At 30.2% G+C, this 12,560-nt stretch overlaps 1 long non-coding RNA gene across 1 annotated transcript in view; it reads right to left on the bottom strand.

Annotated features, from left to right (window-relative positions):
• Positions 1-1,380: 1,380 nt before the first annotated feature.
• The window catches only part of LOC118194986 (uncharacterized), a 66,582-nt gene continuing 55,402 nt past the window's right edge, over positions 1,381-12,560 (bottom strand). The window contains exon 2 of the long non-coding RNA XR_015044402.1: positions 1,381-1,615. This is a non-coding gene — a long non-coding RNA (uncharacterized LOC118194986). The remainder of the gene's footprint in view (positions 1,616-12,560) is intronic.

The following is a 12,560-nucleotide window of genomic DNA, read 5'->3' as shown; positions in this document are numbered from 1 at the left end:
CAACAGCCGTGTGATAAAAAACATCTTTTTAAAAGAAATTATAAACGGAATTTTCGGTAAAACGCAGTGTACAAACTCCTGAATAAGATAGGAACTTTAAAGGTTCAAAAACAATTTTAATATTTTACTTAATTCCAAATGCTTCATACTAGTTGTTACCAAGGATGAGGCATAAGGGAATGACATACGATTTTGTGATGTCAAATGTCAAATTCCTTTCTCTCCATTAAAAAACTTTAATAAAAAATTAAGGATGCTCTTACAAATATTTATCCATAAATATATGAAAGAATTATATAAAACATTCTCGAAATAACTGCTGTTATATTCACCAAAATTGATTTTTGACAGTAATTATTCATAAGTAAAAAAGTATACAATTTAGTACACATTAATTTCAGAAATTTGTCAAAAAATTTTCCGTTTTGTGAGCTATTCATTTAAATAACGTGTGATTTTGTTACAATTATTTATAGCATACTTCTGTGAACTAGAGCAATTCATTAATCAGGAAAGACACATGCTGTGTAGGACATTTCAGGAAATCATTGCAGGCAATTAAGCGATTAATAACCTGAAAACTTTTCCCGGAAACGGATCTACAATACGCTTTTAACTGATTGGATGAAACCTTTGCAATTTAGTCAGAGTTGTGTAAAGCTACATGTGCTTGTGTATACACGGTATTTTAAACGCAAAAGCAAGTGTCTCTCCACTTTTGAAATGCCCTTCTATTTTATCATTTCTGAGATAAATGTGTTATTTTCAGCAAATTTCACCAGATAAATCGTTATGACGTTGATTAAAAGTAAGTTGTTAAGCCTACTTTCACACTCAAGCCTTACACTGGCCAAAAAGTTTGCATATGTGCTTCAAGAAAATATTATTTCATATAAAATAAATAATTTCCAGGAATTAATTTTTATTTAGACATTTGTACAAAGCATGTGAGATTTTTCAAAAGCGAAATTAGCACACGATTACTAGAAAATAAGCTACGAACATGCAATTGAGTTAAATTCGTTCTGGTTAGGTCCCCGAGGGCAAATTAAAATCTGAAATTTAACTTCCTTACGGTCCTAAAATCCTACTTCCTTATAGAAGATATAATTTTTTTTTTTTTTTTTTTTTTTTTTTTTTGAGAAATTCTGCCAAAAAACATTTTATCTGAAAGCGATACCAAAAATGCAAGTATTATACAGCAATGGTTTCAAATTCAAATTGCATGCTGGGAAATGCACCATCTGAAAAGAGTTTACGGACTAAAAAAATGTTCTTTATAACGAAGAGAAATACTTTACTAATAAAATAAAAAAATTTAAAATAAATTTAAAATTTAGTTTACTAAACATTTATTAAAACATACATAAACGATTATAATAATATCGCAAAGGAAAAAAATCCAAATTTTTATTTATTTTCTGTATACAATCTTAATTCTGTTTTTTAACCTTCAAGAAATTTTTGCTTGTTACACTGTAGAGTCATTAAATTTATTATTATTATTTTTTTTTTACAGAAGACGTGAATAATGTGCAAGACCCTCTTCGGGACTCGGACCCTGGATCTCTCGAATATGCGTCGAGGATGCTTCCAATTACACCAAGAAGGCAAGCTGAAAGGAGACAGAAAATACCTTATAATACTTTGTAATTAAAATACATTGACAGCTAAATATTAATTTCTTAGACTGACATTAATTTTAAATAATTCTAACATGTTTAATTGATCATCAAATAGCTTATTTTAATTTAAGCTAAAAATAAATAGAGATAAAATTTACCAAGTGGGACAAAACTTAAGAATAAATAATAACAACCTAGACTCTTTTTCTAATTTAATAGGTTTTTATTAGATTCATAAAAATATATATGTCTGCATGTAAATAATTATAAAATTCTGTATTTCGCGCTATAACTTGTTGGCGTTTCGATTTTGATAAAAGTTTGTAGCCTTCGAGAGAAATTATTAGAAATTATCTTCATCTTTAATTCTAGATGCTCATCGATCAATCCGGTTTTTTTTCTTTTTAATTCTCAACTAAGCAAAAAAGCTGTTTACATATAAATGTAAAAAATAAAGCGAATATTCTTAGTGCAAAAATTCGTAATTGAGCTCATTTATTCTTTGACAAGTACGAATAAAAGTTAATAAAATCTGTTATTTTCAAGTCTTTGAATAGGTTTCACATTGTTCATCATTTACAGGTTTTCTGCTACGTTATTCATGTTCCTTTTTAATGGAAATGAAAATAACATAAACGAAGACTTCAAATAACTAAAATCTTTAAATCTTAATAATAATCTTTAATCTTAAATGAATACATAACTGAAATGTCTTGGTAAGCAGCATAAAATATCTTTCAAAAAAAGCACGCGGCCGGCCGGCCAGCAGTTTGTGACCATTATTATACAGTATTCAATTAATAATAGTAGTAACTGAAAAAAATATATACATATATATTTGCTATGAAATGCAAATCTGACTCCTTATTGTTAATTAGACAAGACTAGACCTTAAAATGTTGTTGTGTGTGTGTGTGTGTAATTATGGAAAAGCCTCGAGGGCTATCTGCCTAAGAGGAGGGATGAATTCGTGGAAGACTTTCTAAGGGAAACTGGCTCGTATACACGTTACACATGGGGAAAACCACGAAAACGCCCATGCAGCCAGCCCGTTCGCGGGATTCGAACCTTGGACCGAACTACCGGTGTTCAGCGACTTTACCGCTCGGCCGCTGGTAAAATGCTGTTGAAATGACTATTTTTTAAAATCAGCGCATTACTTTTGTTTTAATAGGCATTAATCAATATTTATCGTAAAAATACACTTATACAAAAATTAGATTCAACGCTTTTTTTTTTTTTTTTTCCTTTCGAAAGAGGCGAAAGCTTTCATTTTACACTAAGATCGTTATAACTAGGAAATAAAATTTACTTAAGTAACACAACTGTTGTGGTAGAAATTACTTTAAAAATAATTGATTAATTATTTTATTAAATAATTAATTAACTAGATTTACAGTCAAATATATAAACCACATCTTTAAATTTCCTTCATTACAAAAGAGCACTTCTCTTTTCGAAAAGCACACGTAAAAGTCATATCATGTGAGTGAATCTTACAATAATTGACTATGGTTGTTGGGAGGCATAAGCGATTCTCTCTAGAAAAATTGCATGGATTGATATAATCTGGAACAGCGCGATTTTGTTGTAATACAAAAGAAGTTAAAGCACCTTCGCCGCAATACCACATTTTGAGTAAAGGAACATAGGTTGCTTTGATCAGGAACAGATCTCTGCCATTGTCCAACCATTATATTTGCCAAATTTCTAATCCTTTATTTTATCAAGACAGATCTAAGAGTCAACGTTTTCCAAAATATTGCGATGATGAATCTATGACAGATACTAAAAAGAGATTTTTTACCAATACTTGCAAGAACCTCAGGAACGCTGTCGAAGGTGTATGTATTCCGATGGATGTTGCTTCTAAAGTGCTTGGTAATAAATATTTCATTTTAAATAGAAATACTTTATAAGCACTTCTCGCAAAATTTTTAATGCAGAAATATTTCTATGAAGATCTCTGTTTTAAAAATTTTTATCCGTTAAACATATAAATTACACGACATTAAAAGCAGCAAAGCAGCAAAAATAAAAAGGTCATTTAGCGTCTTATCTAATGATTAATATACTTATTAATATCTTCATATCTGCGAATTAAAGATATGCATTATTAAAGGCCCAATTAAATAAGGATCTCTATTTTTTCCTTGTTTGTGTGTGTTTAAATGAACTGACATAATCAAGCTCCTTTTAAATTACACTAGTCTTTCAAATTCTTCTGTTGATATGGGTATTATTAAGTAATCATCCAGGCATAAGTTTCAATTTAACCCACGCAGGCTTGAGTTTATCACTTACAACGCAACTAATTGTAAGACCATGTAGATGAACAACAGATTCAAAGATAGAAATATGATGCTTGGAAAATATCCTACTTCATCTAGAACCGTCCAAAAATATAACCGCTGGATATTGTATAATATTTCTTTCTTCAGCAGCTAGTTACGATAAAGAGCATACAAACAAATTGTGTTATATGGTTCTAAATACAAGAAAAAGCTAATAATATTAACAATAATTTTTAAACTATCACAATATTCTTGGATATACGTAACTAAAAATAAAATCCTAGAGCTGTTAAAAATGACAAATTTCAAATCAAAAGAGTCAAAAAAATTTTGAACTGCAATAAATTTAATCATTCTCCGATATGCCATTTTTATGCTTCGACGTATAAAAAAATAATACAATAAAATAATAATTATAAAATTAAAAGTGAGCTTGAAGTCTGAGAAATTCAAATAGTAGTCTAGCATCTAAAAGAAATATTTTAAGATAAAAAAAATCTGATGTGTACACCACATGACTTCCTTGTACGAAATATAAAATTATACGCACTTTTTGCTGCATTTCATTTAAACTTATTTCCTCGAATTTCATTACAGATATATTTCTCATTCAATTAATTCTGTTCTCAATTCGCGGCAAGGTAAAAATACATAAAACCTCAAAATATCTTCATTAAAAATTGAAAAATATAGAAAAAAATAAAACACCAAATATATTTAAAACAGCAAAAGAAAAAAAATAGAGTTTCTAAGCGGAAACAAGCAATTTGGCAAACAGACAACAAAGCAGATTTTTCGGTACACAGAAATGAAAGTTTAATTTTAGTCCCACTGGCAAAAAGAAACTGAACTCATATTCTGCTAAGTTTCAAATGTTGTAAGATTCAAAATCTTGGATATTACTGCAATGTGTCTGGAACATTGAGAACTGATAAGCGAATAATCGCTTTAGTTCAATAGACAGAGAACAGAACTCGAGAAGGATTAAATACCCTTTATTATTCCAAATAAAGTTTAACAGATGACTCCTTTCTTGGAGTTTACAATAAAGCCTCCCCTGGGGCTTGAACTTAAGAAACTAAGAAATAAAACTTAACTAATCTTAACTAAAAAGATATAGCCGAAGCTATCAAGATTTTAACAGATTTGACCTCTTAACGCTAACTAATGGCGAAGCTATTAAGGGCCTAAAGTACGGCCAAGCGTAAAAATAGCTTTAAAGAGAGTATCGCCAAAAGGCTAACGCTCGCTGATCAGAATCTCTGGCTTTTTAACACAGTAAAACTTTACAGTTAAATACTTCTTCTCCTCATTTGCATTCAACCGCTATTCTGAAAATACGTTCTGGCCGGAAGTTGTAAGCTAAAATTAAGGAAAGACAGGAAAGTAACTTCAACTTAAAATTAAATATTACAGAAATTAAGATAAAGCAAACAAATATGGCTGCTATGGTAAACAAAAATTAGGCTTAGCCGGACTTAAACAACCTTTAAACTGTTGATAATTCTATAACAATCGCATGCAGATTAATTAAAGGCATAAAAACCTTAACCGGAAATAAAAAACAACATAATTCAATCATTTTTAAAGCAAAAACCAACTTATACGAATAAAAAAGAACTGAGCTTACTAAGCCGAGTAACTATCTATATACACTTTTGGTGCGGTCGATTGCTACCAAAACGGTCCTCAACTACATATTATAGCAATCCTCTATACAAAATTTCAGCGTTCTGAGGCTACTCGTTTTTGAGTTATGCGCGATACATACATACATACGTACGTACGTACAGACGCCACGAAAAGAATCTCTTTTGAATCTATTTATATCCGTTTTACAATTCGTTTGGGAAAAATAGAGTCATTTATCCTGTTCTTACGTACAGATGTCACATAAACACATCGTTTAACTGCATTCGATAGCGGTCAAAATAAAAATTTTTGTTGAAATATGATACCCGGAATTTCTCGTGATTACAATACTTCCTTTACTTTGTACAAGGAAGTAATTAATTCCTATCATATGATATTTATATAACACTTAGGATGCGTGTACTTACTTGATGATGAAAAGTTTTTTTATCCAATGACAATGATAAAATTTGCAAACCGAAACATTTGTTAACCAAGAGAAATATAACAGATCCATAACTTCATCATTCTTAAACTGGCATTTATATTTTAATTTACGCAGTGTTAGCTCCTTTGCCTCTAAGCTACTAATGCTATGTTAGCCGCTTCTGTTTTCTCATCATTTATATTTCTATGAATCTAAGAAATTTGTGAGTGAACTGTTATATTGTATTTCATCAAAATGCTTTAATTTATATGATCTGTGAAAGTTTCATCATGCATCCTTTTCTTCCTGCAACATTTACGTCACTATCAACTAAAAATTATATTTACAGTTGTGGGATGGCATCGTTCATTATAATCGGATGACGCGACAAGCTGTGAGAATAAATCTTTGACTTTTCCGATGATAGAAGTCAGACGATTCCGCCATTAAGACGATGACGCGATTAAAAGATGTTTGCATATTAAAGACTATTCCTTCTCTTCATCTGTAAATAATCTCATCTATTTCCTTCTACGTATGTAATTACTTTGTAGTTTGTTGCAACTATTTATGTTTCATTAAATATTTAAGTTATTTGTAAATCGGACTAGTTTATTAGCCCCTAGACAGCCACATAAGAAGTAAGTTTACAAACATCATATTCCTAGACAGTAAATACCGATTCTACAGATTTGGGCGCTCGTGCCGCGATGAGCCTAGGAAGAAGCATTATGAATATTACAAAATAAGAGAAGTTAGTTTTGTTTCGATTATTTCCACATTGTTACTTCTAAGAATAGTGTTCTATGATACTGTGAATTAAGATGACTACCTTAAATTCTATTCCTAGAATTTCAAATTCTTTAAAGACTGGGCCTACTAAGTCAATTAAACATTTACATCAAATTGTGTTTGGAACTTTGGGTGATCGAAAAAATAGAGCTAGATTGCGTAACTTTTGTGGTTTTCCATCTCATTTTAATATTGAAGAAACAAAACAAAAATTACTTAAAACTCTTACTGCAAATGATTTTATTTCTGTGTGTAATTTGTTACATCTTAATTATGATTCAAATCCTGATAAAAACTGTGATTTAATATTGAATAAGTCTTTGTGATTTTAAGCTTTTAAAATCCGAAAGTGATGACGATGATGAGTTATCTGAAAACGAAAGTGCTTATGATTCTGATAAAAATGATGATATTAATTCTGTTCGGTCAGAATCACCTCCCATAAATAACTCAGTGAATGAAAACATTATAATGCCTAGCAATATTTCCTTACATTTTCGTGATATCTTAGAAACTGTTTCTGAATTTAATGGCACTGATACATATCCAGTTGAATCTTTTTGAAGGTTTAGAAATTTAGTTAATAGTTTAGTTTAGTTTAATTTTGAAGGTTTAGAAATTAGTTGATTTAGAAGAATCTTTTAAATGATTTAAGTTATCGGAATTACAGAAAATTGTGTTTGCTAAAAAATTGCTTACTGGTTCTGCTAAAGTATTTATTAGGTCTTTGAAGGGTATAATATCATGGGAGAAATTAAAAGAAAATCTTTTATCTGAATTTGGTTCTAAAATAAACAGTGCACAACTTCATAATTTGTTACAGAAACGACACTTAAAACCTGGTGAATCACTTTCCGAATATTTAATTGCCATGCGTGAAATAGCCAGTCGCGGTTCTGTTGATGATTCATCAATTCTTGATTATGTAATCAATGGGATACCAGATCAGAGTAGTAACAAAATTATTTTGTATGGGTGTAAAAATATTTCTGAATTCAAAGAAAAATTAAAAATATATGAGAAAATTCGTGTTCCAGATACGAAGAATAAGGGTTATTCAAGTAATAAAACACGCGCTATACCTAGTAAGATTAAAGAGCCAAGGTGTTATAATTGCGGAAGTTTAGGTCATAAGTCTAATTTTTGTAACAATAAGAGTAAAGGATTTAAGTGTTTTAAATGCAATTTATTTGGACACAAAGCCGCAGATTGCTCCAAAGCATCATTTAAAAATATCCAAGAGGCCAAAGCTGTTACTCTAATAACTCAGACTTGTCAGAAAAAAATGCATAAAACTGTTAATTTGGGTAATTTGCAAATTGATCCTTTAATAGATACTGGTAGTCAAGTAACGTTAATCAGAGAAGATATACATAAGAAGATAGGTTCTTCTGAACTTAAGTCGGCAGAGCTACAGTTAACCGAATTTGGCAACAAACCTATAGAGAGATTTGAAGGTGAATTCCAAATTGATGGTTCTTCACTTAGATCAAATATTTGTTTTATCGCAGAAAACAAGAAATCTGAGAATGATTCTGAAGAGCAAAAAAATGCTTATTGCAATGGAAATGGTTCTGAAGAAGGATATGGAAAAGTTGTTAATTATGGTGTTTTACTTCCAAAACCAGAAACTGATCCTGTTAGTATAGTTCCTGCTACAGTACAGAATGTGATCAAACTGGACACTTCATCTACAATCAAAGCAAGTGGCATTCATTCCCTTATTGTGAATTCTGATGATGTCCCGAGTGACGCAGATTCTTCTGTAAACGAAAATGATGCTATTAAAGATGAATTTGAATTAGTGCAAAAAGGAAACTCAAGCACAATACAATTAGCTTCGAAGCCAACAAGGAGAAACGACACTGCAGAAGGAGATTCTGAAGAGAATCATTTTTCCGAAGAAGAGTCAGTTGCTAAAGATGATGAATCAAATGTGAATTCTACTAGAACAATTTCAGTGAAATACCTTGCAATAGAGAAGCAAAATAAACCGCTGGAGACGAAGAAACTACAGAGACCACTGAAGAAAAGGAAAAGGTTGAAAAACAGAAGTCAGTCAGAAAACCTGATGACGACGATGCTGATACAGAAAGAAAAAACGGAACAAACGAAATTAAAGAAGATGAGAAAAAAGAAGCGAAAAAGCAAATTCAGAAGATCGAGGAAGAAAATCGAAAATTTTTGATAATGAAATAACGATTTTGATTATTCCTGATTTAGACAAATTTCTCCCGATTTGACTAATAGACTATTATTTTAAAGACGTGACTAATTTAAGAAGACTGAAGATGATGTCTAAGGATGAAATGTATGAAGGAAGACGGCTTGAAGAAGACGATTTTAAGAAGACGCATTCGAATGACGGATCTTGAAGATATTTAACACGCATTCAGAAGACGTATCCAGACGGTATCTAAGAACACGCATTCAGACGATATTAAGACGTATGTAAAGACGAATCCAGACAAATTGTACCAGAAAACATCAAAGAAGACGTGTTTGTGAAATGTATTTATTCAGATAGACTGTTAAAGATGAACGAACACTGAAAGAGCATTGAAGAAGAGATAAAGCCGTTATTTCTGTAGATGTTAAGATGATGAGAAAAGATGGCTGAAATAAACCTTTTAAGACGACTTTTCCCTCAATAGTAACTAAAAATCTTTTTTTTTTTTTTTTTTTATTTTTTTATTTTTCAGATCCCTAGATGTAGACAATGGTGCTACGAGAATGCGAGGCCGCATTCCATCAGGATGGACGAGCAGTTGTGGGATGGCATCGTTCATTATAATCGAATGACGCGACAAGCTGTGAGAATAAATCTTTGACTTTTCCGATGATAGAAGTCAGACGATTCCGCCATTAAGACGATGACGCGATTAAAAGATGTTTGCATATTAAAGACTATTCCTTCTCTTCATCTGTAAATAATCTCATCTATTTCCTTCTACGTATGTAATTACTTTGTAGTTTGTTGCAACTATTTATGTTTCATTAAATATTCAAGTTATTTGTAAATCGGACTAGTTTATTAGCCCCTAGACAGCCACATAAGAAGTAAGTTTACAAACATCATATTCCTAGACAGTAAATACCGATTCTACACAAATTAATAAATGTAATAAAAAACTAAAAAAGACTATTAAAATTAAACCTTTTCTTTCTTTTCCTCAAATTAAAAAAAGACCTTTTATTGCCAACTTCTGAAACTAAATTTTTACTGCTGAGAAACAATAGTCAACTGAAAAAGAATTTCAACTTTAAAAACTTAGTTTGTTTCTGCACTTCTTTCTTGAATGCCAGATTATATAAATAAGAAAATGTTAAAAATTACATTATAGCTTATGAAAAAATTAAAAGCAAAATTATAGAGAAAGATTTGGAATCTGAAGATTACTATAAAATTTCATTAAAATCATCAGATTTTTATTTTGAACGCAGACGATACAGAAAGCAGAGTTAGAAATTTTGCAGCCTACCAATTATGAGTATCAGAAGCCTACTGTGTATTTATGACACTCATAATATTCAAAAACTTGTTGCAAAGTATTATTAAGAATTCCAATATTTATAATAGTAAAAAAATAGAGCAACTTATGTTTCAATGTTTGGCAGTAGCAATTAATTATCATGGACATAATTTTGTTGTAAATTGAAATCGAAGAGATCTTTCTTCAAGTTATTAGTACACTTTTTCTCTAAAAACCAAAGCTCTCTTACACCTTTTTCTCTTAAAACCAAAAATCTCTTGCAAATTCTTTTTATGTTCATTTTTGTCCCTCGTACCCAAGGCCACAAACTACAAATAAAAATATGCATCATAATAACAATATGCGCATGGGGACAGAGAACATGTTCATTTCATAAATGAGTCCATTTAATTATTAAATGACGTTGCAAAAGCATTTTTCTGCGCCTGGTACTATGGCCTTTACTTATTGATTAATTAAACTTTATTTTCCAGATTCTTAATTCGTGTAATGCTTCTCATCTGCATAAAAGATCATTCAGCGTCCGAAGCTGATTAAAGCAAGATTACCTCAAGGTTCATTCCTAAGCCCCCTACATACTTTCTAATCCTGTAACGCCTTAAATTTCATATAGCATTCTGCGCTGATATTATTCTGAATTAAATGCAGTTCCACATCGAAAAGGTCAGTTACCAACCTAAAGTTCGTTTCCACGTTATTTAAGGAAGGACTGTTCCGGAAACAACCAGTCACCTAATCAAACTATCGTATGTGATAATAAACTTGCTTTCCAAACCTTCCTGCAACATTCGTTTTCGTAATTTTCTCCGTGTAATGTGATTACAAGCCATTTTTCGTAGGAATCTTTCATTTTCTTCATAATAAAGTGTTACTATATATTATATTCGCAAAACACATTACCCGAGCTCTCTTTTCGCAATCGTTGGTCGTAGATATAGACTTAAACTTACAAAAATGTTTCAAAAATGCAAAGATTCACATTATCGTATTTTTAAATTTAAAAGATTAATTTCATATAAAATACGAAATCTAATTTTTTGAACTCTTCTCCGGTTCCTTTACTTATATTTAGGAAATTTTTTACTTATTATAAAAAAAAAAGAAAAAAAAAAAAGACTCTTTTATAATAAAATTTGTCCGAGATATTTGATATTAAAATCGCGAATGAAATTCAGGAATACACTTTGCATTGTTAGGTAAAAATATAATGTCGTTCCGAAAAAGGTTTCTGATGTTACGAGATCATATAATGAGCACTATATATGCTGATTACGGGGGAAATATTGAACAATATAATAATAATAATATATTGAACAATTATAATTTTTTTTCAAAATGGAAATCTTATTCACAGAATTTTATAGAATTCGTTTTCTAGAAAACACTGGCATTTCGAGTTCGCATATAGCCAACTCGGAATATTATTTGCATTAATTAGAAATGAAAAATGTTTATACTTTAATTAATTTTTTACGATTAACAAATTACGATTATATAGTAATAAAACTCAACGAGAATATTAATAGCGTTAGACTATAATAATATGTAAATTTGTACATAAAACTTCTTTGTGCATACGAAATGTAACAAAATTATGAATGAAAACACTAGTAAATCACAAAAGAATATTATTGAACGGCATTTAAGGGAGGGGGGAAATATAATATTCTAATTTATTTATTAATCTGCTCTCAATGCACGTTAAAAATGACATAAAATATCGCATATCTTGAAATTAAATATTTCGGTCAATTTTTATTACACAGATGTCATTTTTTATTTTATTTTTTAGTCTTATAAATGAAAGTATAAGGAACGTGCAAAAAGTTAGATTTCGTATTTTACACACCTTTTTTTTTTTAATTTAAAAATAGTGCATTTTTACATTATTTAAAATATCTTGTAACTAGAAATATATGTTTACGACTAATGTTTCCGAAAATAAAGGCCGGGTGAGGACTTTAGTGGATGCAATATATATCAAACAAAAATTCGTACAAATTGACGTCAGGTTTTTCCTATTTCGGAAGATCCAGCTTCAGCAAATTTGTTTGAAAGACGATTCTTTGAAAATAAAGCTGTCAGAAACATAGCCAAAACTTCTTTATTTTTAAGGACTATCAAATTACATACCATTAAAAAACCCATCAATAATATATTATTCAAATATTATTTGAATATTATATTATTCAAATAATATATTAAAAATTAAATATTCATTGCTGATAATCATACATGAATCTAACGGGTGACCCAAAAGTCCGTTAACATTTGAAAATTCAATAATTCATTGAAT

The sequence above is a fragment of the Stegodyphus dumicola genome, chromosome 12 (assembly GCF_044657685.1).
Source record: "Stegodyphus dumicola isolate Sdum_Otavi_A_Nest chromosome 12, ASM4465768v1".
In the NCBI taxonomy this organism is placed as follows: domain Eukaryota; kingdom Metazoa; phylum Arthropoda; class Arachnida; order Araneae; family Eresidae; genus Stegodyphus; species Stegodyphus dumicola.
Note: the sequence above shows the minus strand (reverse complement) of the source record. Positions and strands in the feature narration are given on the sequence as shown.